The following is a 22,117-nucleotide window of genomic DNA, read 5'->3' as shown; positions in this document are numbered from 1 at the left end:
TGGCCTAATTAAGCCAATTTTCGGACTAAACAAACCTGAAAAGAACATGGCCCAACAACCTAAACCCAACACCCGCAACCCAATGCCCTTTAACCCATCTATCACCCGTTATACGCCTGCTTCGCCCTTAAAATCTCAGCCGTTGATCCATTAAGATCAACGGCCCACAACAACCCCCTCGTCTTCCTTATATTGCTTCATTCAAACCCCAATCTTTATTCTCACCCCACATCCGCCTCTTAATCTTCTATACTTCCTTCCCACTCTGTAAAACCCTAGCCGTCTCACACTCAAACTTTCTCTGAATCCGACCTGACCATGGAACCTTTTCATGATTTACTTGCCTTATTCATGTTATCTCGTCATTACCCACACGTTCATGGCATTAATTAGTACTTGCCCAATTTTGAAAAGTACTATCTTTCAAAATCGGGCATAACCAACTTAAATCTTTGGAATTTAGATGATATTTCATCTATATACATGTGATGAGAATTCACTCTTGTACTCATAGGTCGATTTACAATCTTGGAGCCCTAACTAGGGTTTGAAAGTTGATTTCATTCCTTTGCGTGTTGTTTCACTGATTGCATGTGATTTTTTTTTCCTTGTTTGTGTTTGATTTGATTTCTTTCCTTGTTTATTCGCCTAATAATATACTATATAAACCCCTTTCCAATTCACCTTGAGATAGACTTTAGTCATCATATCTCTCACTCACATTGGTTCTATTTTGTTTTGATTCTCTAAATAATACTGTTGTTTGATTGTGTTCTTGGCCGGCTGAAAGACAAGGCCACTTTGGTATCATTCAAAGCTTCCTCCGATACAAGCACTGCTCGAAGCCCTTTGAGGCTTCTGCGAACTCTGAAGCACGGGAGACCTTGGGGTTCTCACTGCTCTCCTTTACTCGCTGCTACTGAACTACTGCTGAAACTCTGATTTCCTCATTTTTTTCTCATTTCTCTTTGCAACTGGTTAGTGCTATTGAATTCTACAGTTTACTTGTTACATGAGTATGTTTAGATTATACCTTCACTTGTTCGTATTTATGTGCATCTGTATGGCACTACTGTCTGAACTCTTATTAAAAATAGAAAAGCATGACTTAGGTTTCTCTGAAATTTGTGAGTCAAATTTTGTATTGTGTTATATACTTTGCTGCAATTTCATTGTCAAGGTATTGAGGATTCGTGTCTTTAAGTCTACTTGAGATTTAATACCTCATATGTCATCTCTGTTACATATAATTATACTTTCCTATATGTATATAATGGATTAGAAGAACTCCTCTATTCTTTTGAGAATTAAGTGAACACATGCTGTTTGATTTGCTAGTTTCTATAATTATAAACCACGAATATAAGATTGATTTGCTTTAGACTTTCATGATAAACCTCCCCTGTAGGACTTCTATGTTCTTATGATTAAGTCTAAACTATGTGTATACATGACGTTTGCCTTACAGTTTCATGACCTTTCCTGTAAGAATTTATGTTTGATCTTGTGCCTGGAACTAAGTCTTGAGCATTATAGAGGACTTGTCTTTAAGGTATTCTGGTAGATGTTTGTTTCCTGGACATATGTGATTATGTGTTTCCTTTTTGTGTTGCATTGAGGGCATATGCTCGTAAACTTTTCATGTGATTGGTAAAGTTGCTCTTATCTTGACTATGTGCTCATTTGATTCAAGATCTATTAAATTTATGTGACTACATTTACTCTCTTATTCATGTTAGAAATCATGTCTAGGATTATGATTATTTACGAAGGCTTGGGAACTTATCTTTGACATGATAAATTGCTTAAAATGACTGTAGTCACCTAAAGATTTAATTAGCACATATTCGTATGATTCTTTTTATTAAGTCCTTATGAAATTTTTATCTGTAATCCTTGAGCATATGCATACATTTTGAATAAGGATAATTGATTTAGACTGAGATTTTTGGCACGAAAGCTAAAGCATGCGGGCGAGATACAGTTATGACACACAGGACATGATGATCAAATATTGATTTATGTTGGATGCTATTATACCCCTTTTTGCACTTGGATTTTGATCCATCTCTCTGGAGTCAAGCGATTATCCATGTTACTTTGCGCCCTTTAAGCGTGTGGTTGGTAAATAAACTTTGTACTAGGTCAATATATAGATTTTGTATCGGGTTATTTTAATACATAAATTTGTATCAGAATATATGGATCTTGTATCATGGTACATGGATCTTGAACGAATTTGAGCATGCATTCATATTATTGATACATTTAGAAGCATTCATTTAAATGCTAATTGTTACATGGCATGTATACGTGCTAGTTGGGAGCCTCAACTCTATTGTTTGAAGCATGCTACCTTTACTTGTCGTACTTGGGGCGTTATGGTTATCTACTGAATTGGAAAAGCATGTTTTATGTCTTTGGCTATTTTTTGTCGTGATACCTGTTGATCATGAGGATATTTACTGTTCCAACTCCAGACTTGTTATTTTTTCTGTGTTGTAAGTGTTCGGATGCATCTAGCCTCGCCACCACTTTTTTGAGATTAGACTTGATACTTACTGGGTACCGATAATGGTGTATTCATATTATGCTTTTGCATATTTTTGTGCAGGTCCTGAGGATGGTATTGCGGTACTCTTTGATCTGAGTAGGAGTGTGTTGTTGAAGACTTCGTGGTGAGCTACAATAATATTTCGATCCACAACACATGAAGTCCCCGTCCTTATTTATCTTCTATCTGTTTTCTTTGTCACAAGCAATTGTGATTATGTATTCTGACATGTACCATTCAGCAGTTGCTCGTGTACTTGTGTCACTTAGTTCTTGGAGTTGTATTGTTTCGGTCGTAGTTAGACTATGTAATACTTGTATCAATTTTTTTACCACCTTGACATTATTCCTGCTTTTATTATGATATAACTATGTTAAATAAAGAAAATTAGACTATATTCTGTTAATTGTGAGTTTGCTTGCTTAGCAAGTACAACTAGGCGCCATCACGACCTGAGATAGGATTTCAAGTTGTGACAAGAAGTCGCTTTTTTATTAGAGAAGAGTTAGAGAAAGCATGATCTTATCTCTATGATTAGGGGGCGAATTTGTGGTTAGGATAGAATTATACCTAGTCACCATGTTTAGTTAAATACCATGATTTTAATGCATTCTTGGTAGATTAATTTCATAGAAATATAGGCGTTAATCATCCTGAGCAGGCGAGTAGTAATTCGAAGGAATACTATATAATCCGGTCAATTAGCAACCACAAATGATTCAAATTGAAGGGGAATTAACTAGAACTCAATAGAATTGGCCACAACCTTGGAATATTCATCTCTACTGAAATAATTCTAAACAATAATCCTCTGTTGTCTTAGTCTAATTTCATGTTTTACTTGTGCGTCCTTAGTTTATCAACAAATACTCAACCTTTGATCTGCTTGGTTAGATAACGATTTTAGTTGATTTAGTAGGTTGTTAACGACGAGTCTCTTTAGGTTCGATACTCTATTCATCACTTTATTATTTGTTGACCACGTATACTTGCGTGTACGATTAGGAGCAATAGTAAACATTCTTTGTATCACGATTTAAGAATAAAAACTATCACTACTAGAAATTCGTCAAAAACCGACCAAGGTCGACCGACCAACTTTGGTCGGTCAAAAAACCGACCAAAGTTGGTCGGTTTTTCAAAATATTTTATTTTTTAATTTTTTTTTATATATATATATATACGAAACCGACAAACTTTGATCGATTTTCTTTGGTGCAAAAATGCGAGAAACTATTTTTGAGTCCCGCAAAATTTATTTTTCAAGAAACCAACCAATTTTGGTCGGTTTTTCAAATAAAATAAATAACAATTAATATTAAAAAAACCGACCAAAATTGGTCGGTTAATTTGGCCGGTCATTTAAAAAGGCAGACCAACTTTGGTCGGTAATTTTACTTTTTAATAAAACCGACCAACTTTGGTCGGTTATTTTCGTGCGAAAATATAATTAAAGAGTATAAATCAAATAAAAGACAGTCTTAAAACAAAATGCACCAATGGTCTAATAGTAGAATAGTATCCTGCCACAGTACAGATCCCGGTTTGATTCTCAGATGGTAAATCTTTTGATTACATAACTAAAATACCGACCAACTTTGGTCGGTTTCTTTTTTTGCAATTTTGTTTTTTTGAATTTAATTGACCAACCAAAGTTGGTTGGTAATTTTCGACCAACTTTGGTCGGTATTCCTTTCCGACCCCTAAAATACCGTCCACAAGTAAATGATCACGTTTTGGTCGGTTATTGGCCATTAACGACCAACTTTGGTGGGTTTTTTTGGTCGATTTTTACCGGATTTCTAGTAGTGATTTTCAATACGAAATGATTGGAGTATCAGCAAAGAAGAAAAATATTTAACTCTTTCATGGTTCTAATATAACTTGCAACACAAATTCAGAAATAGATCTAAAATATTTATTAGATGTTAATTCTGTCCGATACTATGTGGTCTTGTTGTCTTTCTAAAAGTCAAACCAATATACTATATACATATTTTGTTAGATATATGGAGTTATATGATATTTTCATAATCTCATGTAAACTTTCTCTGGATTTAGTCAAATGATTTTGGGCTCGTGCTTTATGTTTGAAAAGAACGGGTCCCTTTTTTGCAAAGTAATGTTATTGAAGTTTTAAGTCTTTTATATGATTTGTACTATTATTTGTGATAGTGGAATTGGGACATAAAATTTCTGTTGATAATTTTGATAGTTTGTACATTAGAACGCCTCTAATTTCACATGTTACCAAGCTTAATGTACTGTATACTTTTATAGACGTCTTACTCAATAGGAATAGAAAAAGAATAGGTTATAAATGGAATGTTTACTTTTCTCGTGTAAGAAAAGTAAAATAGTTAGTACAAACATAACAAGAAAGGAGATATAATTTTTGGCCGTGCGAAGCGCGGATACAATATCTAGTCAATGAAATATCAACAAAGTAGGCCAGCACTAATCATCTCTATTTAACTTTCTGAGTACTAAAATAATAAATAGTTGCATGCCAGCGTTTTTATGATTGAGAAGTCTTTTAGTCAAAAAGCATATTGGACGTTAACATAATTGGTACTCTGGATCTGATATAATCAATTAACCAGGTTAAGCAGAAATCCATAATAACATTGAAAAACAAATTAAAGTTAGAAATATGGTAGACATAAATGAGGCGAAAAGGTTGTCTTGTCCCGAATAACATATACAACCTCTGTTTCATTTCTTTATTAGTATGTTTCAAAAAAAAATTGACAGTTTTCAATCTCTTTAATAAAAAAATATTTATAGTCACAAAATTACTATAGCAGATTTAAGAACACAAGTTTCAGAAGGTTTACAGCCACACAAATGATATGATTTATTTAAGGAACATATCTCAAAAGTATTCTCTTCTTTATTAAAGTTTGTACCAAGTCAAATTAAGATAATCTTTTTTAAACAGAATATGTGGTATTTGAGCAAGAAGCCAGAAAATGAAGTCCCATGAATACATTGACCTTGGACATGGTTCAAGTTTTGAGTTAAAAAGCAGACACATTAAAGAACCGACAAAATTCAGGGGAAGTCCACTATATGATAGTACTTAAACAATTATAACCAAATTAAAGAGAAAAGTCTACCCTAAGATACTAATATAATTATAACAAAAATAACTTAACTTGGGAGGACAAATCATTTAAAGAGTGATATATTGTCAAATTCATAGTTAAAATTACTTTCAGTAAAAACCATATTACTCTCTTCTACTTAAAGGCGTTGAATATTTGAAATTAGATGGTCATCACTCATGAAACACGATGACTAATCATGTCTTCCTACAGAGTTGCGTCAGTCCTACGGTGGAATCTATTCAGCAATTTTTTCTTGTTTCTTCGCATGCAATTAGTGACTGGTTTTTCTTTACAAAACAACAACAACAACAACAACAATAACAACCAAATATAATTTTACTAGTGAGGTATGGGGAAGATAGTGTGTAGACAGACTTTACCCCTATCCTGAAGTAGAGAGTCTGTTTCCGATAAACCCTCGACTCCCTCCCTTCAAGAACTTCTCACCTTGCTCTTGGGGTGGGGGAGGAGTACGGGAAGAAGGATATAGTATGCTACTGATGAAATTTGAACCCTTCATCTCAACTGTGAATGGCAAAGAACTCACTTAAGTTTAGTGAGCTAGCTCTAAACCCGTAATTACCTAGTGATTGAAGCCTTCCTGCTTTTGTATAAGAAGTGAAATTGGTGTCCTACTCCAAATCCTATTAGTGTACTGGTGCTTTTAATAAAACAAATCAGCCTGAGCCATGTTGCAAATGTTAAACCCAAAAAGAAACGAACTTAATTACTTTTCCCTAAGTTGACACGTTTCAAGTATTAGACACTAAGGGATAAAACTACGAATAATCTTTAACTTATTTCACAACTACTTAAAAGCATATACTCCCTATGTTTTAATTTATGTGAACTTATTTCCATTTTAGTCCGTACAAAAAAGAATGATTTCTTTCCCTATTTGGAAATAATTTGTCTTTATGCAATGATTTATAGCCACACAAAATATATGTGCCTCATTTTACACTACATATTTAAAAGTCTTCTCTCTTTTCTTAAACTCTGTACCCAGTTAAATGAGTTCACATAAATTGAAACAGAGCGAGTATAATTTTTCATTGCCGAAGTTACCCTAGAGACATTAGCAAATAGAGAGCCACCTTTTGTTGGGTAATATGATGAGAAACAACTTTCACTTGAACATCATACTCCCAAATCGAAAAGCACGCATGTTTAACTAACCTATTTTAAACGATAGAAACGTTAAAGATTTCCATCGAAGAATTGACCAGATACATCACAATTGTTGCAGCAAAAGGTTCTAGCGTGTCTTTTTTTTTTACGTTGGATGATAATTAAACTTACTTCCGAGAAAATAGTACTCAAGTTTTTCATATGGAGAATACTTTTTCTTTAAAGTTCATTGAAATGGGATACTTGTAATTTGTGTGGTTTTATTTAAAATGCACGTGGCCAAATATATTTTATAGGTCATTCTTGTTTAAGATATTCAAATTTATTTCCTTTCTCCTTGCGTGTTCCATTTTAAACGAAACTCGATGAAAGTGAAACCCTCGTTAAGGTGGAACGCGTCTAAAATATTATTTTATTAAATCATATTTGATTAGACAAAATTAATATAATAGTAATAGGGATAGAAGTGGCCTTAATTTAGTAACAATTGCGGGTAGTAAATTGTTTAAACAATTACCATGTGCAAGTAGAATGAAGAAGGACTTTAATATATTTAAAAACCTTTCACGGCTTTTAAATGATACTAATTTTTAGGCACTATGAGTTGCGCGTGTGCCCCATATTAGCTAATGCGTATAAAGTTTTAATAATTACATAAATATTATTAGACAATGTGTTTGAGTTACAAAATTAAAATATGTGAATTTCTTAAACTGATGAATGTTTATCCACTTTCTTGTTATATAAAATAATTGAAAGTACTTATAAAAAGTTAAGTTAATTAGAGTGAGAGAACATATGTTATTTAGATGTCTAAATTCTCGAATTCAAAATGATTGAAATATCCTAGGAATCTGAATAATTCAAATTTAAATCAAACTAGTAACACCTTTTGTCCCAATTTATATGAAGGTATTTAACTGACCACAGAGTTTAGGATGAAGGAAGACTTGTGAAATTTATGATTTAAAATAAACCATTAAGATTTGTGTGACTATAAATCATCTCATTAACAGTAAAAAGGAAAAAACAAAGTTGACTTTTTACTAAATTTAAAAATGTATTATTTTTTTTGGGCCTAGCTAAAAAGAAAAATAAAAGTACATATAAAAGTTAAAGATCAGTCGAGTGAGAGAATATGTGCTATTTAAATGATCAAATTATCGCATTCACAATGATTGAAATATTCTAAAAACCTGAGAAGATGAAATTCAAATCAAATTAGTTGTATAACGTAAGTGAAAGTACATATAATTCGAGTGAGAGAATATATGCTATTTAAATGATCAAACTCTCACATTCAAAATGATAATTCACACTTGACAGTATGAAAATTAAATTATCGCTATACCCTAAGAAGAAAAGAAAAGAAAGAATATCAAACTACAATTATTTGCGCTCCAAACTGAATAAAACAAAGGCAAAAGGAATGATTACATCTCAAATAAATGAATAGCAAATTAAAAAAATTAAAACGTGTCATGACCCGGAATTACAACTTTCGGGATCGTGATAGTGCGTAACATTTCACTTGCTAGGCAAGCCAACACTAGTTATATCTATTAACCATTTTTTAGCAATTTTCAAATTATACGACAATAATATAGCTGAATAGTTTGAAAATACGGTAATAAACTAATAAGTGACGAAATCGAATTACAAATCTCGAAACTGGTGTCACGAATACATGAGCGCCTAAAAAATTACAGATAATGGTCTGAAATAAATATAATTGTCTGAATCAAAATAAATAACTAAATTGAAGTAGAAGGGGACTTCAGGGCTGCGGACGTCATGCGGCTATACCTCAAGTCTCCACCGATAGTTAGATCCGAGCAATGTCTACTAAACGCCGCTGGGACCAACTCCAAAATCCGCACAAGAAGCGTAGAGTTTTTCTTAACAAAGAATCGATGCTCAAACCGAATAGAATTTTTCTTAAGTTGTTAAATCTTCATTCTTTAAAAAGAGTGTCTGAATCATACTTACTTCTGATTAATTCTAAACTTTGCATACAAGTTCAATTCAACTAATAGACCTATCCAAAGTCTCAGAACAACAATTGGAGTCCAATAACATCAATGTCAACCCTTGGTCAAACTTATAAACTTTTAAATTGTTCAAATTACCAACTTTCGACAAATAGTTTCGAATTCTTCTAGGAACATTCAAAACCAAATTCGAATATACGTACAAGTCCAAAATCATCATACGAGCCTATCAGAAGTATCAAAACCTGATTCTGAATCTGTTTACCCAAAAGTCAAACCTTGGTGAACTCTTACAACTTAAAGCTTCCAAATCGAGAGTCATTCTTCCAAACCAATCTCAAGCCGCTCCAAAATAAAAACCGACCATACAAGCAAGTCATAATACATATTATGAAGCTACTTAATGTCTCAAACCATCTAAAGAAATACTAAAGCTCAAAACGACCAGTTGGTTTGTTACATTTTCCCCCACTTAAACATACTTCATCCTCGAATTCGCCAAGAATCATTCCAACATCATTCAATCACTATATAAACTCATCATACACATACCCATGGGTGATTCCATGCCGCCACAATTTATAAAAGCCCACCAACACAATCTAATTGAAGATTCTTTCTTCAATCTTAGTCCATAAACCTTAGAACCCAATCTCCAACATCTAAAATTCCTTATTAGACCCGATTCTCGCCTCCATATACTGCATAAGTCTAAACAAACTGCATCAAGCCATAGCATTATTGTAAGATATAATCACACGATGTACCATATAACTCAGGTACTCATAATAATATATTCAGACTGTAATATCTGCTCATTACCAAATCCGGCACAGATAATATACCTTATATCAAATAGAACCTTGTTTAAAACATCTAAAACTCTTCAATTGATAAAAAAACATGTAAAAACATATAACCACCAACAAAATCAACAAGTGATCAAGCTCTCTCGCCCGATAAGAGCCATTGCCAAATTCTAAGTTGACTAATGACAATATCCTTCCAAACATATCTTAACCAAATCCGACAACACTAATTTTAGGTCCAATAACCTCATCTCACCCGATACAAGTTACTCAACCGACAGACCACACCAAATGCCACATAGAGCCATATACGATGCAATCCATGCACCAAACAAGCAACAACTCGAATGTAACTAGTGATGGAAAGAAAACCAAATAAGAGAACTATCCGACAAGTCCAACAGGTACAACCCCAACGACACCATACTATGAATCCACCTCACAAGGGAGAAGCAAAACACACAAAATAACCACACAGAATCTCATCCTAACATAACCTCGCTGCAGCACGTAGCCCGTAATAACATATCGATCTGCATGGCATACCTATCGAGCCATAATACTCACAATCAACAACCACATATGTATCAACAGCAAACACACAAAATGCATGACCATAACCATAGGAAAATAGATAGCATAAAATACAACAGACGGGAAAACCACCACCACGGCCCAATAAATAATTAAACACACCAGGAACCAACTTGCTTGAATCTTACCACCAGGCCTGAACAGAACCACATCATATGCGTGAATTTCTACACAATCTCACGACCCACCATAGCATAAGAGAGCAACATATAAAATAAATCATGGCACGAATAACATCCTCTCCGCTCGATGACATACCCACAGTAAATGATGCGCAAGAGTGATCAAACCTGATTCAATGTAGTATACATATTCTCATTAGACCTACCAATGAGCCCCAAACCATCCCCAATAATCCCAAAGCAGGTAAATAACCTTTCAAAAGTCTACAATAACCTATCTGTAACACAAACAATCATGTGACTAAGTCTTAACACATCTTAACAATCTGCAATCAAGGAATAGTCTGCCTCTGATAATATCCAGTCCCTAAACATCGAGAATACATGAATTTCTATATCTGATCCCAACTCCATCACTCAAATGACTGACATATCACTCATATGCAATCATCTTACGGAATATACTCATATAAATCTTCTGTGCCACGTAGCAAGACTTAAACCTCATAAGCCAAAAATTATACTATTACCGTAATACCATTCAAGCATCCGCAAGTCAGAACACAATGTGTCTCCTAGAATGCACACCCTCCTCAGGCGATACCAATTAGTGCCAGCATACTCTTAAACATCTGAAATCATCCATGTCGTCTAGAACCCATGACCTTCTTTTTGAAACTGAACTGCAACCTTGTCCATGAAAATATCAATCCCACATGGAGTACCGCAACTATCATGCTAAATTTTAAAAATAGGAAAGTATCATAATCAACTCTGAATAACAAGCAGGATAAACATATCATCAACCAAGAACCTTCCATTTAACTCAATCTAGGAGGACATCAGCACACGCAATAAACCTTCTATATCTATAGAAAACATCTGCCTCAAGTCGTGGGCAAAATCGTCATGAACTCTTCAAAACCCATTCTTACATAACCAAGCAATTAGAACTAAATCCCTCTAAGTCAACCAAGTCACATAAACTGCTAACACCAAGAGTACCGCAATATGAAAATGCATGCACTGAATGCCCCTTTAATGAATCTGAAGATGTTTCTTTCACCTTCTAATACCGCAATGTAGAATCAATAATGATATGAAAATACCGCAAGTCTCAGAACCATCCAATGCAAGCCCCAAGTCCTATCCATACACGAATCCAAAAACCCCTAAATACCTCATATAAGTCCTGAGCCTATTGGAACCTTCTCGAAAATCATTCACCTTGCTTTTATCCCTAATGCACAACCAGTATGCACCGAACAAGCTGCGCTCCACTAGCACATGAATATCTAAAAGAAGCAACCAAGCGATCCATTTTCCTTTCACATTACATCCACAACGAGTATCAAACCTGAATCATCCCAAGACCCATATATACCCATAAGGTGTAGTATATCATACATTCAACCGATCCCTTACTCAAAATCATCCTCGATTAAATATTTCTCAAATCATAGCTAATCTAGAAGCACATCCTAGTCCAAGAACTAATATAACGCATGACCATGCAATCTGATCATCGATATCAGACTCCCCCACTTGGCTCAAAGCCATAGAACACATCATTTGTAATCCATAGTATCTTTTCTTTATAACCGTCCCAACCTCACCAATCTCACTCTGCTAATTAACTAAATACTTCATAAACTCATGTAACACCAGTCATAAAACACTCTAAAGACTCTTCCAAGTGGATATTCATCCTTGTGACAGTCGCACAAACTTCAATGCCTACCTTCGTCATCCACAATAGCCCAGCTCCAAGAATTTACATGTAAGGTGCAATAGAGTCATATGAGTATAACCGACTCCGTGTACTCAGTAAGGACCTTGAATAACCTCAAAGAAGTAGTGACAAAGTTATTAGGTCAAAAGATACTCACTTTGTAGAACCTGTGCAGCTTAACAACATGTATAATACAGAGAAAGTATTCCAAAAAGACAATTAAAAAATAAAGAATTTCAACAGTAAAGGTGCACAGTTGGGATAAGGTAATAAACAAATTCTACCAATTAGACTTGTTCAACAAATACAACTTGCACCAACACCACTCACAAAGAGGTATGTACCATATAACATATGTGCTCAGTACTCATACATGACTGTAAATCTGTGCCCAACATGATCTTATTCCATATGAAATGCCAAATAACATGTTCAAGAGAACCTTTCAAAAATCAAATAAAACAATGCTCGATGGCAACTTTCTTATCACGTCAACCCGATACGCTACCAACAACTCAACAAAAAATGAGATATCAACTCCACGTAGGTAAATCCACATTGACAACCAAATCATCAAATAATAGCAGAGGCATAGATTAGCATGTTAGATGTAATATAACAAAGCATGTAAAAGGCATGATACGCATAAAGAAGTCACATGCACATTCATGAATGTCACTCTCGTACTAATGGTAGGCAAGGATCACGTGTTTTAGTCATAGTTTGCACTCTAATTACTGCATTTACTTGTGTTTGAGCTTGGATGTTAGTGTATTGAACTTATTATGTATTTTATGCCTTGCAAGAAGTGATTTCGAGTTAAAAAGATATTCAGGAGCTAAATTGAACAAGTTGGAGCTCTGAAGTCTGAGTAAAAGCCCAAATGATTAAACTGGGATCGCGTTCAGGAATCGGAAGCCAAGTCTGGATATCAAAAATCAATAAAAAGAAAATACTTTATAAACAATGCACTGCTGCACCGCATGGGGCGGCACATAGGGTGGCATAGTAGTAGAAATTTTTACTGTCCGTCAGAACCTGCTCTCTGAACTTCCCCACTAATGCCCCGCATGGAGCGGCACATGGTTCGGCGCGCTTGTATAATTTTCTCAAAGTACTTTCCTGTGTCAGCTTAGAAAAGGTAATTTCACCTCGGGCCACTCCTATAGGGTATAAATACACCAAAACGACGTTTCTGAAGGGACTTTTGACCTGGGAAACTTTGGGAGAGCATTGGAGGCTACAAGACACAGGATTTCACCATCTTTTCATCAATTCAATACGGGAGTTTGGATTGTAACGTTAGATTGATGCTTTCTTACTCTTTAATTATAATTGTGATGACTTGTTCCATGATTAACGAGTAATTTCCCCTAGGGTTTGATGGATATGATGTTTTGATTGATATTTGTCTATTCTAACTCTAGTTCTTTACTTGAATTTGTTTATGGAGCTTTGAGTTGTTGCAACTTTATTAACCGGTCTATTGAATCAACAGAGGAATATTTTGGTGATTATCTTTGCATTATTTTGTTTGGTTTAATTTAATGATTCTCTTAAGCAATCGAAAGAGCTTGTTGAATTTCTAATTAAATCAAGTTAGGAGAATGTTCGAGAGATGTTTTCCTAAAGACTAATCCATTAATGCATGCTTGCATATTTTCACACTGCTTATATTAGTTCACCTCGTAGAGTTAAGATTTAATCGAGAGAGGGGTCTTGATTACACGTTTGAACTAATCATCAGGTGAATTCGTGAGAATAGTTAGAATATTAGAGTGAATTAAACTAGTGTTAAATCCCAAATAGGAATCTTGCACCTATCTTGTCAAAACCCTTTTTCTCATATCTATAAGAAACCAACTCTGATAATCTCTAGTTCTTTGCAGTCAATTATCAATTGCTTTACTTTAGTAGTGAATCGTAGTTCGTAATCATTCCAAATCAGTTTTGATCATCCTGAATAGAGTTAAACCAGAAATTACTAGAGCATTATTTAAATCCAATCCCTATGGAGACGATAATTTAAATATACTATCTTTGGCTAGCGAGCATCAATTTTGTGTTGAATTTTGCGCTCATCAAATTTTGGCGCATTATTTGGGTCTAGTCGAAGAAAAAAAAAACTTTAGCCATTTAGTTGTGTTTTGTTTTATTAGGTAGTGTAACAATCCTCCATTAGTTTTTCTTTGTGCCGCGGTTCTTTTCCAAGGGTTTTGCTTGAACCAGGTGTAGTTAGTTTTTCTTTCAGTAGGAATAGTGAAGTCTTGGGCTAGGTGTTAAAGGGAGATGACTTTCCTTGACTTTTTTTTCCTTGAGAGCAGTGAGTGCCTGGTTTGTGATGCCTAGGCTCAGTTCTTGACTCTTAAATAAGCACCGTAAATTGGTTGATCTTGACTTTGCTTAACTGCTTTGACTAGAGAGTCGGGATAGATCCGACCCTGAGTGAGTTATGTGCCAATGTATGTGTGAGGTTGTTGTTGATATTCTGTGCATGTCAGTTTATGTCTAGAACTTGCCTCGTGTGTTTGCAAAGCGAAATAGTAGTCTTGTTCAGTCTAGGAAGTGAAATAGGTATTTCTTTGTTGAGACAATTTTATGTTTTACCCATCTAATTGTGAAGTATCTTAGTTAGCCTCGTTGAGCCTGTATTTCTATTTCTTTGGCAACCACACTACAAGCTTGAACCCTTTGTTTGAATTGTCTATTTATTTGAACCTTTTACCTTTCGTGAGCACTTGAATTTGTATGAGCTTGTAAAAGCTAAGTGAGGTATTGTCGGGTTTTGAGTGGAACTATAGAAAAAGAAGAAAGGTACATTGTTTGAAAAATGTTTTGAGAGCCACTTACAGAGAATTGGACAAAAAAGAGAGTTTGATTGAAAAGAAAACAAATCAGAACTTTGAAAAGAAAAAAATGGATTCCATGATAATTGTAGTTCTCATCTTGTTTGTGCTTAAAGATATTGGGAGCTTAATGCTATTATAATCGAAGGTTGGGATTTGGTTTAATATAAGTATGGGGTTTGAATTGTTAATGTGTATGTATTAAAGTGCTTAGGGAGGTGTAGTCACTATATCCAAATCTATCATACCCGTCCCGCAACCTATATTAACACCAAATTAAGTCCTACTTGATCCTTGACTGAATGAGCTCAATTAGTAGAGTATTACACTACGGGCAAGACTATGGTACGTCTCCTATGGCATATGAATCTTAATTCTGAGAGTGAGTGAATTCTTTCTATCTTGATTTCTTAAATGTTCTTGAAATTTATTGTGTGTGGAAATACTCTCTATTGTTTGTGTGAGGACACATAATTTGCGAAAGTAAAATAAAAACTTTGACCTCTGTGCTAGAGTAAGTGAGCAGGTTGTGAAAAATACGTGGTGCTCGTGAGTCAAGTCTTGAGGCGAGGATGTTATGATATGGTGCTTAGTTTGTTTAAATATTCGTGGCATGATGCGTTAGGGAAGTTGTCTGATAAGAAGGTCATCTCTATGTGAAGTGTAGTTTGATTACTCGAGGACAAGCAATGGTTTAAGTGTAGCGTGTTGATGGTAGGCTAGAATCGCGTGCTTTAGTCATAGTTTGCACTCTAATTACTGCATTTTACTTGTGTTTGAGCTTGAATGTTAGTGTATTACACTTATTATATGTTTTATGCCTTGCAGGAAGTGATTTCAAGTTAAAAAGATATTCAGGAGCTAAATTGAACAAGTTGGAGCTCTAAAGTCTGAGTAAAAGCCCAAGGGATTAAACCAAGATCGCGTTTGGGGGTCGGGAGCCAAATTTGGATATCAAAAATCGACAAAGAAAAAAAATACTCTATAACCACTGCACTGCCACGCCGTATGGGGTGGCGCATAAGGCAGCACGACAGTAGAAATTTCTGATATCCGTCAGAACTTGCTCTCTGAACTTTCCCACTAATGCCCCGCATGGGGTGGCGCATGGTGCGGCGCGCCTGTGTAATTTTCTCAGAGTACTTTCCTGTGTCGGCTTGGAAAATGTAAATTTGCCTGGGCCCACTCCTACAGAGTACAAATACATTAAAAAGACATTTTTGAAGGGACTTTTGACCTGGAAGCTTTGGGAGAGAATTGGAGGCTACAGGACACGGGATTTCATCATCTTTCCTACAATTCAATAGGGGAGTTTGGATTGTAACGTTAGATTGATACTTTCTTAGTCTTTTATTATAATTGTAATGACTTCCTCTATTATTATGGAGTAGTTTCCCTTAGGGTTTGATGGATATGGTATTTTGATTGATATTTGTGGATTCTAACTCTAGTTCTTTGCTTAAATTCATTTATAGAGCTTTGAGTTGTTGCAACTTTATTCACCCGTCTATTTAGTCGAAAGAGGAATATTTTGATGATTATATTTGCATTCTTTTTTTTTGGTTTAATTCATTGATTCTCTTAAGTAATCGACAGAGCTTGTTGAATTGCTGATTAAATCGAGTTAGGAGAATATTCGAGAGACATTTTCCTAAAGACTAATCCATTAACGCATGCTTGCATATTTTCACAGTGCTTATATTAGTTCACCTCATAGAGTTAAGATTTAATCGAGAGAGGAGTCTTGGCTACACGTTTGAACTAATCATTGAGTGAATTCGTGAGAATTATTAGAACATTAGAGTGAATTAAACTAGAGTTAAATCCTAAAATAGCTATCTTGCACCTATCTTGTCAAAACCCTTATTTTTCATATTGATAAGAAACCAACTCTGCTAATCTCTAGCTCTTTGCAGTCAGTTGTCAATTGCTTTACTTTAGTAGTTAATCGTAGTTCGTAATCATTCCAAATCAAGTTTTGATCATCCTGAATAGCGTTAAACCAGAAATTACTAGAGCATTATTTAAATTCAATCCTCGTGGAGACGATAATTTGATTATACTATCTTTGATTACCGAGCATTAATTTGGTGTTGTATTTTGCGCTCATCAAATTTTGGCGCAGTTGCCGGGAATTGTCAATCAGTACTGTTTAAAATAGTTTTTGGTGCTAATTCAGAAATTTATTTTATTTTATTCTTCACGGGTTTCTCTTCCGTGTGCAATGACGTTGGGTATATTCTTATATATATTAATGTTACTTTACCCATGTTTTAACCACTTTTTGGTGCTAATTGGTATTTAAAATGTCTAACATGCGTTAATTATTGATTTTATGACTAATAAAGTTGTATGTGAATATTTAGGATGTTTGGATTGCAAAAATATGAAGAAAAGGTGATCCAGTTATAGGAGAAGAGGGTGGAGGCATCGCATCCAACCTTGAAAAAAAGGCTAGTTAGTACACCCTTAGCAGTGAAGTCGGGAGAAGACATCCACCTTAGCGTCTGCACCTGGTCACAACAAGGTTGAGGGAACAGAGGGTGGACACGAAGCATCCACCCCAGCATACGAGGCTGAGAAGTTCAAGCTGAGGTAGACACGAAGCATCCACCCCAGCATCAATCCCTGATGCTAATTCATAATAGGAAAAGGAAAACTTTGGCCCATGATTTTTCTACGCAATATATAAGTCAAAACACCTCTTTTAGGGCGTCTACCACACATTTTGAAGGGGATTCGACTTAGGGAGAGAAAGGAGCCGCCGTGGAGGACGGATTTCATCTTCTTCCGCCAAACTTAGTAATTTTTATGTTTCTTTGTATGATTTGTTGTTTGGCTACTATATCTAAGTGGAGCTAAACTTCACGTTCTAGGGTTGTGGTTCTTTCATGACTATTCTTATTAGAATATTGATTTTGATTTCTTGATTTATCATATTAGTTTATTTATTCAATCTTACGCTTAATTATTTGATTGCTTGATCACCAATTAAATACTATCTACGAATATAGAGTTGAACTCGAAAGTGAAAATTCTAGATTGCATATAGAATTGAGTAGAGCAAGTTCTTGAACCTGGGCATCAGGGAAAGGATTTGCGGTTAGGATAGATATATACCTAATCGCCTTGCTTGGTTACTATACAAGAATTATTAATGCATTCTTATTAGTCCTAATTCCATAGGAATATAGGCGTTATGTTAGCTTGAATAGGTGAGTAAGAACTCGAGAGATTCTTATGAGCAATATTAACATTGTCAACCAATAAACTAGATAAACTAGTTAGTCAATTCAATTGAAGAATACAATAGGAATGTTAGATAGCCCATAACCCTAGATCGTTTTCATTACTCTGATAACATAAAAATCTGCTCTTCCTTTGTTCAGAGTTCATTATTTATTTTATTTTTTGTTAATTACTTTAGCATCATTACCTTTTGGTTTGATGCTTGTTTAGATACTTAGGATAGTTTGATCTAGTTACTAGTTGATAATAAGTCCTTGTGGGTTCGACACTCTATCTTATCACTTTATTACTTGACGACCGCGTATACTTGTGTGTGCGTTTGAGAGAGTTATGCCCATTTTCGTGTCGGACAAAATTGCTGGTTTCTGGTGCGAAGCTTTGTTCTTCGCGAACGCGAAAAAGGATTTATGGGTTGAACAGTCAACGCAAAAAATTTCTCTTCACGAACGCGACGGTCTCCTGCGAAGGCGATGAAGAAAAATCATCTGGACAGTGTTTTAAACCGAGAATTTTAGTATATTGGGCATATCTTTGTTCTAGAGCTCCGTTTGAGGTGATTTTCACGGCGTTGCTCTCGTGTCAACAGGGGGGTAAATATCTGACCTTTATTTTGATGTTTGTCCATGATTATTTCCGTTGGTTATTATTTTTATCCGTGTTTGGATTATAGAAATTAGAATTTTGAGCCCAAAAGTTGAGAAATGATAAATCCTTGATTCGAGGGTCGATTCATGGACGGAATTGGATGATTTTATGGATATAGACCATATGAGTTATGGGTAATATTTATTTTTAATAATCTTCAGAATTCGGGCACGTGGGCCCGAGGGTTGACTTTGTTGACTTTTCGAGCGAAGTTGAAAATTGTTATGAATTGATTAATTATGAGTATTAGAGTGTATTTTTATTGGTTTGCACATTGTTTGACTAGTTTCGGATCGATGGGCTTTGGTTTGAGGTGTTAGAGAGGCGCGAGAGTCGGTTATGGAACTTCGAAGCGAGGTAAGTCTCCTGTCTAACCTTGTGAGGGGAAATCTACCCCCTTATTGATGTAATTGTTATGTGCTACTAGTTGTTGGTGCTACGTGCGCATGAGGTGACGAGAGTCTGTGCGTAGCTAAAGCATGTTTATGTCTGGGTAGACTTAGGACTTTATCATGTAATATTTGAATTGTTTGGACTCATTTTGCTAGCTTAATTAATTAAAATTATAACTGAAATTGATTTAGAAACATATGAATATATTAGGCTGAGCTTTATCACCTTGAGTTGTTGCTAACATATTTTATAAACGTAAAGCGGTATATTTATTATTATGCACCTGTATATGTGTTGTAAGCATGGCTCGAAATTCGATAGGTTTCTTCCTTTCTTGTGGAGCGGGCCGAAACCCTCGACAATATAATAGATGAATCTATGATTCGTGCCGCTCGACCCTCGATAGTGTACACATTATTCTGAATCAGTCCGAACGACCTCGGCATTATCGTGCGTTATATCGCTGGCAATCCGAATGTTCACGAGATTATCCTTCCACTGATGCCTGGCCTTTTATATGGTATTCCTTAACCGTTTGATACTGTCACTTGATATATCAGAGCCGTTGAGGTAGAATACAAGACTAAGAAAATCATATCCTTTAAAAAAACTTTTTGGTAGATTATGTAACTTATAGATTTACTCCATTATTGTTGTGTGCTTCATATCTGCTTATAATTTATTATATTGCTTTATTGGACCTCTAGTATGTGTCGATGCCGACCTCTCGTAACTACTTCTCCGGGGTACTTACTAGATACGCGTTAATTTACGTACTCAAGCTACACTTCCGCACTAAATGTGCAGGATCTGACATGTTCAATTGGTAGTCATCTTGGCGCATAGGCACATATGTTGAGGAGACTTTATGGTGAGCTGCATTCTAGGCTACATAGCGTAGCCCACAGAGTCTCCATCGTACCATTTACTCTATCCTTTCTTATTTACATTCCAGTCAAATGTTGTATTATTATTGTACTCCTTAGTAAATGCTCATGCACTTGTGACACCGGATTTTGGGATGTTCTTGAAGTTGTTTGTGTTTTTTCTTAGCATTTACATACTTTTATTATTTATTCTGTTAAAATTTTAAGTTTCCATGATTTTAATGCGTTGATTTCTTTATCTAACAAAATTCACGATTTAGAGAATAATAAAGTTCATAATTAAGTTGGTAGTTTAACGTTGGCTTGCCTAACGGCGACATTGGGTGCCATCACAGCCTATAGTGAGTTTTGGGTCGTGACAGCTTGGTATCAGAGCTCTAGGTTCAAGGTGCCTACATTTTTGGATTTGTCGTGCCAAAAAGAAAAAATTATATTCCTCATCTAAAGGCCGAGAAGTGCAGGGTGAAAAAATTATTACTTGGCCTGGTTATCTTTGTACCCCATCAAAGGAGCATAGTCGCAGACTGGATGCCCTGTTAGGGTACAATTCATATGTTCAAGGTGGAGGCAAAAAGTGGTTAGAGTCGTGTTGCGACTTTAAATTAGGCGCTTGTTGGGAGGCAACCCAGCATTACTACTTTATTTTATTTTTGTTTATTTTTGTTTATTTTGTTTTTCTATTATTTTTGTAGTATTTATTTTTATTTTGTAGGAGTATAAGAATATACACAAAGCCATTAGAAGTATACAAAAGAGAGCTAGATGGTTGGGACAAAGTGTGAGTTTTCCACACAAAGGATCATTCTTGGGAGAAGTCAGAGTACCTCATGAGCTGCTATTACTTCGGTCTTTGGCCTTCCAGAGAGTTTCTCTTACCCTCTTGATTTTATTTATGATGTGAATTAAGGACATTGCACTCTTTTAAATGTGGGGTGGAAGAATTTCTTTGGATAATTAGCTTTTTATTATTTTATCTTCTTAATCTTTTTTGTAATAATGTAGCTTATAGTAGTAGTTTTAGTAAACAAAAAATAAGTAGTAGTTTTAGTAGCTTAATTTTTTTTTAATGTGAGAAAAATAGAAAAAATTGAAAATAATTATTAGAAAAATTTAGACTTTTCCCGACGATGGATCTATTAGGAGATTTTCTTGATGGATTAAAGTTTAACAAAAAAAATTTGAAAACAGAAAAATCCAAAAATATGCCTTTTATTTTTCTTTAGGTAGTAATAATTTTCTGTGATTTTGTTTTGTGCCTCAGTTCTTTTCCATGGGATGTAATTTGAATCAGGTAGTAGTTTGTTTAATTTTTAGAGTAGATTAATATTTAGGGAATAAGTGGAGGAAGAATGATAAACCTAGGCGCCTTTGACTTGTTTCAGAGTAGCATATTTAGGCTTTGGCATATGCAATATCTTCCCTATGTGTTTGAAATTGAGCATGATGCCTTTATATATTGGATAGCATGTCTTGTGACGCCTATGTCTCTTTTACTTGACTATTATTCACTTTGTGCTTAATGCTTAATATCTTGTGGCTCTGTGAATACTTGCATTATTTTACAGTCTGAATGGGACCGTCCTTAGTGAGTCATGTGTCATGTGTTGTGAGATTTTTGTGTAGTCTATGTATTGTAATAGAGTTTAGAACTTGCCTGGTATGTCAATTGAAGCGAAATTCTAGATGATGCTCGATTTAAAAAAATAATTTTAGGCTTTCTTTGATATTTTAGAGCGTAATTGCTTATCACAAATAAAATATATCCTTAGTTAACCCTTTTGAGCCTGTAGACCTTTTATTTGGCACCCACATTCCGAGCCTATATCCTTTTGTTCTTAATTGAAACTTTTGATTCTTTTACATCTTAAAGCACTTTAATTGTGAAATAAGCGCTAAATGAAGTAAGGAGGGGAATTGGGTGGCTTTTGAGTGGAACCAATGAAACGAAGAAATGTGCCCTTATTTTGTAAAATAATACACCACTAGCAAAAATTAACAATAGAAAAAAAAAAGAATAATTGAAAAAAAAAGAGAAAAATCTGGAAAAAAAGAAG

At 34.9% G+C, this 22,117-nt stretch overlaps 1 long non-coding RNA gene across 1 annotated transcript; it reads left to right on the top strand.

Annotated features, from left to right (window-relative positions):
* The first annotated feature begins 201 nt into the window (after positions 1-201).
* LOC107818106 (uncharacterized) lies at positions 202-2,914 on the top strand. Its single transcript, XR_001655342.2, has 2 exons — positions 202-977; positions 2,615-2,914. It is a non-coding gene; the product is annotated as an uncharacterized LOC107818106 (long non-coding RNA).
* Positions 2,915-22,117: the final 19,203 nt, after the last annotated feature.

Source organism: Nicotiana tabacum, chromosome 13 (assembly GCF_000715075.1).
Source record: "Nicotiana tabacum cultivar K326 chromosome 13, ASM71507v2, whole genome shotgun sequence".
Lineage (NCBI taxonomy): Eukaryota > Viridiplantae > Streptophyta > Magnoliopsida > Solanales > Solanaceae > Nicotiana > Nicotiana tabacum.
This window is presented reverse-complemented; position numbering and strand designations above follow the sequence as displayed.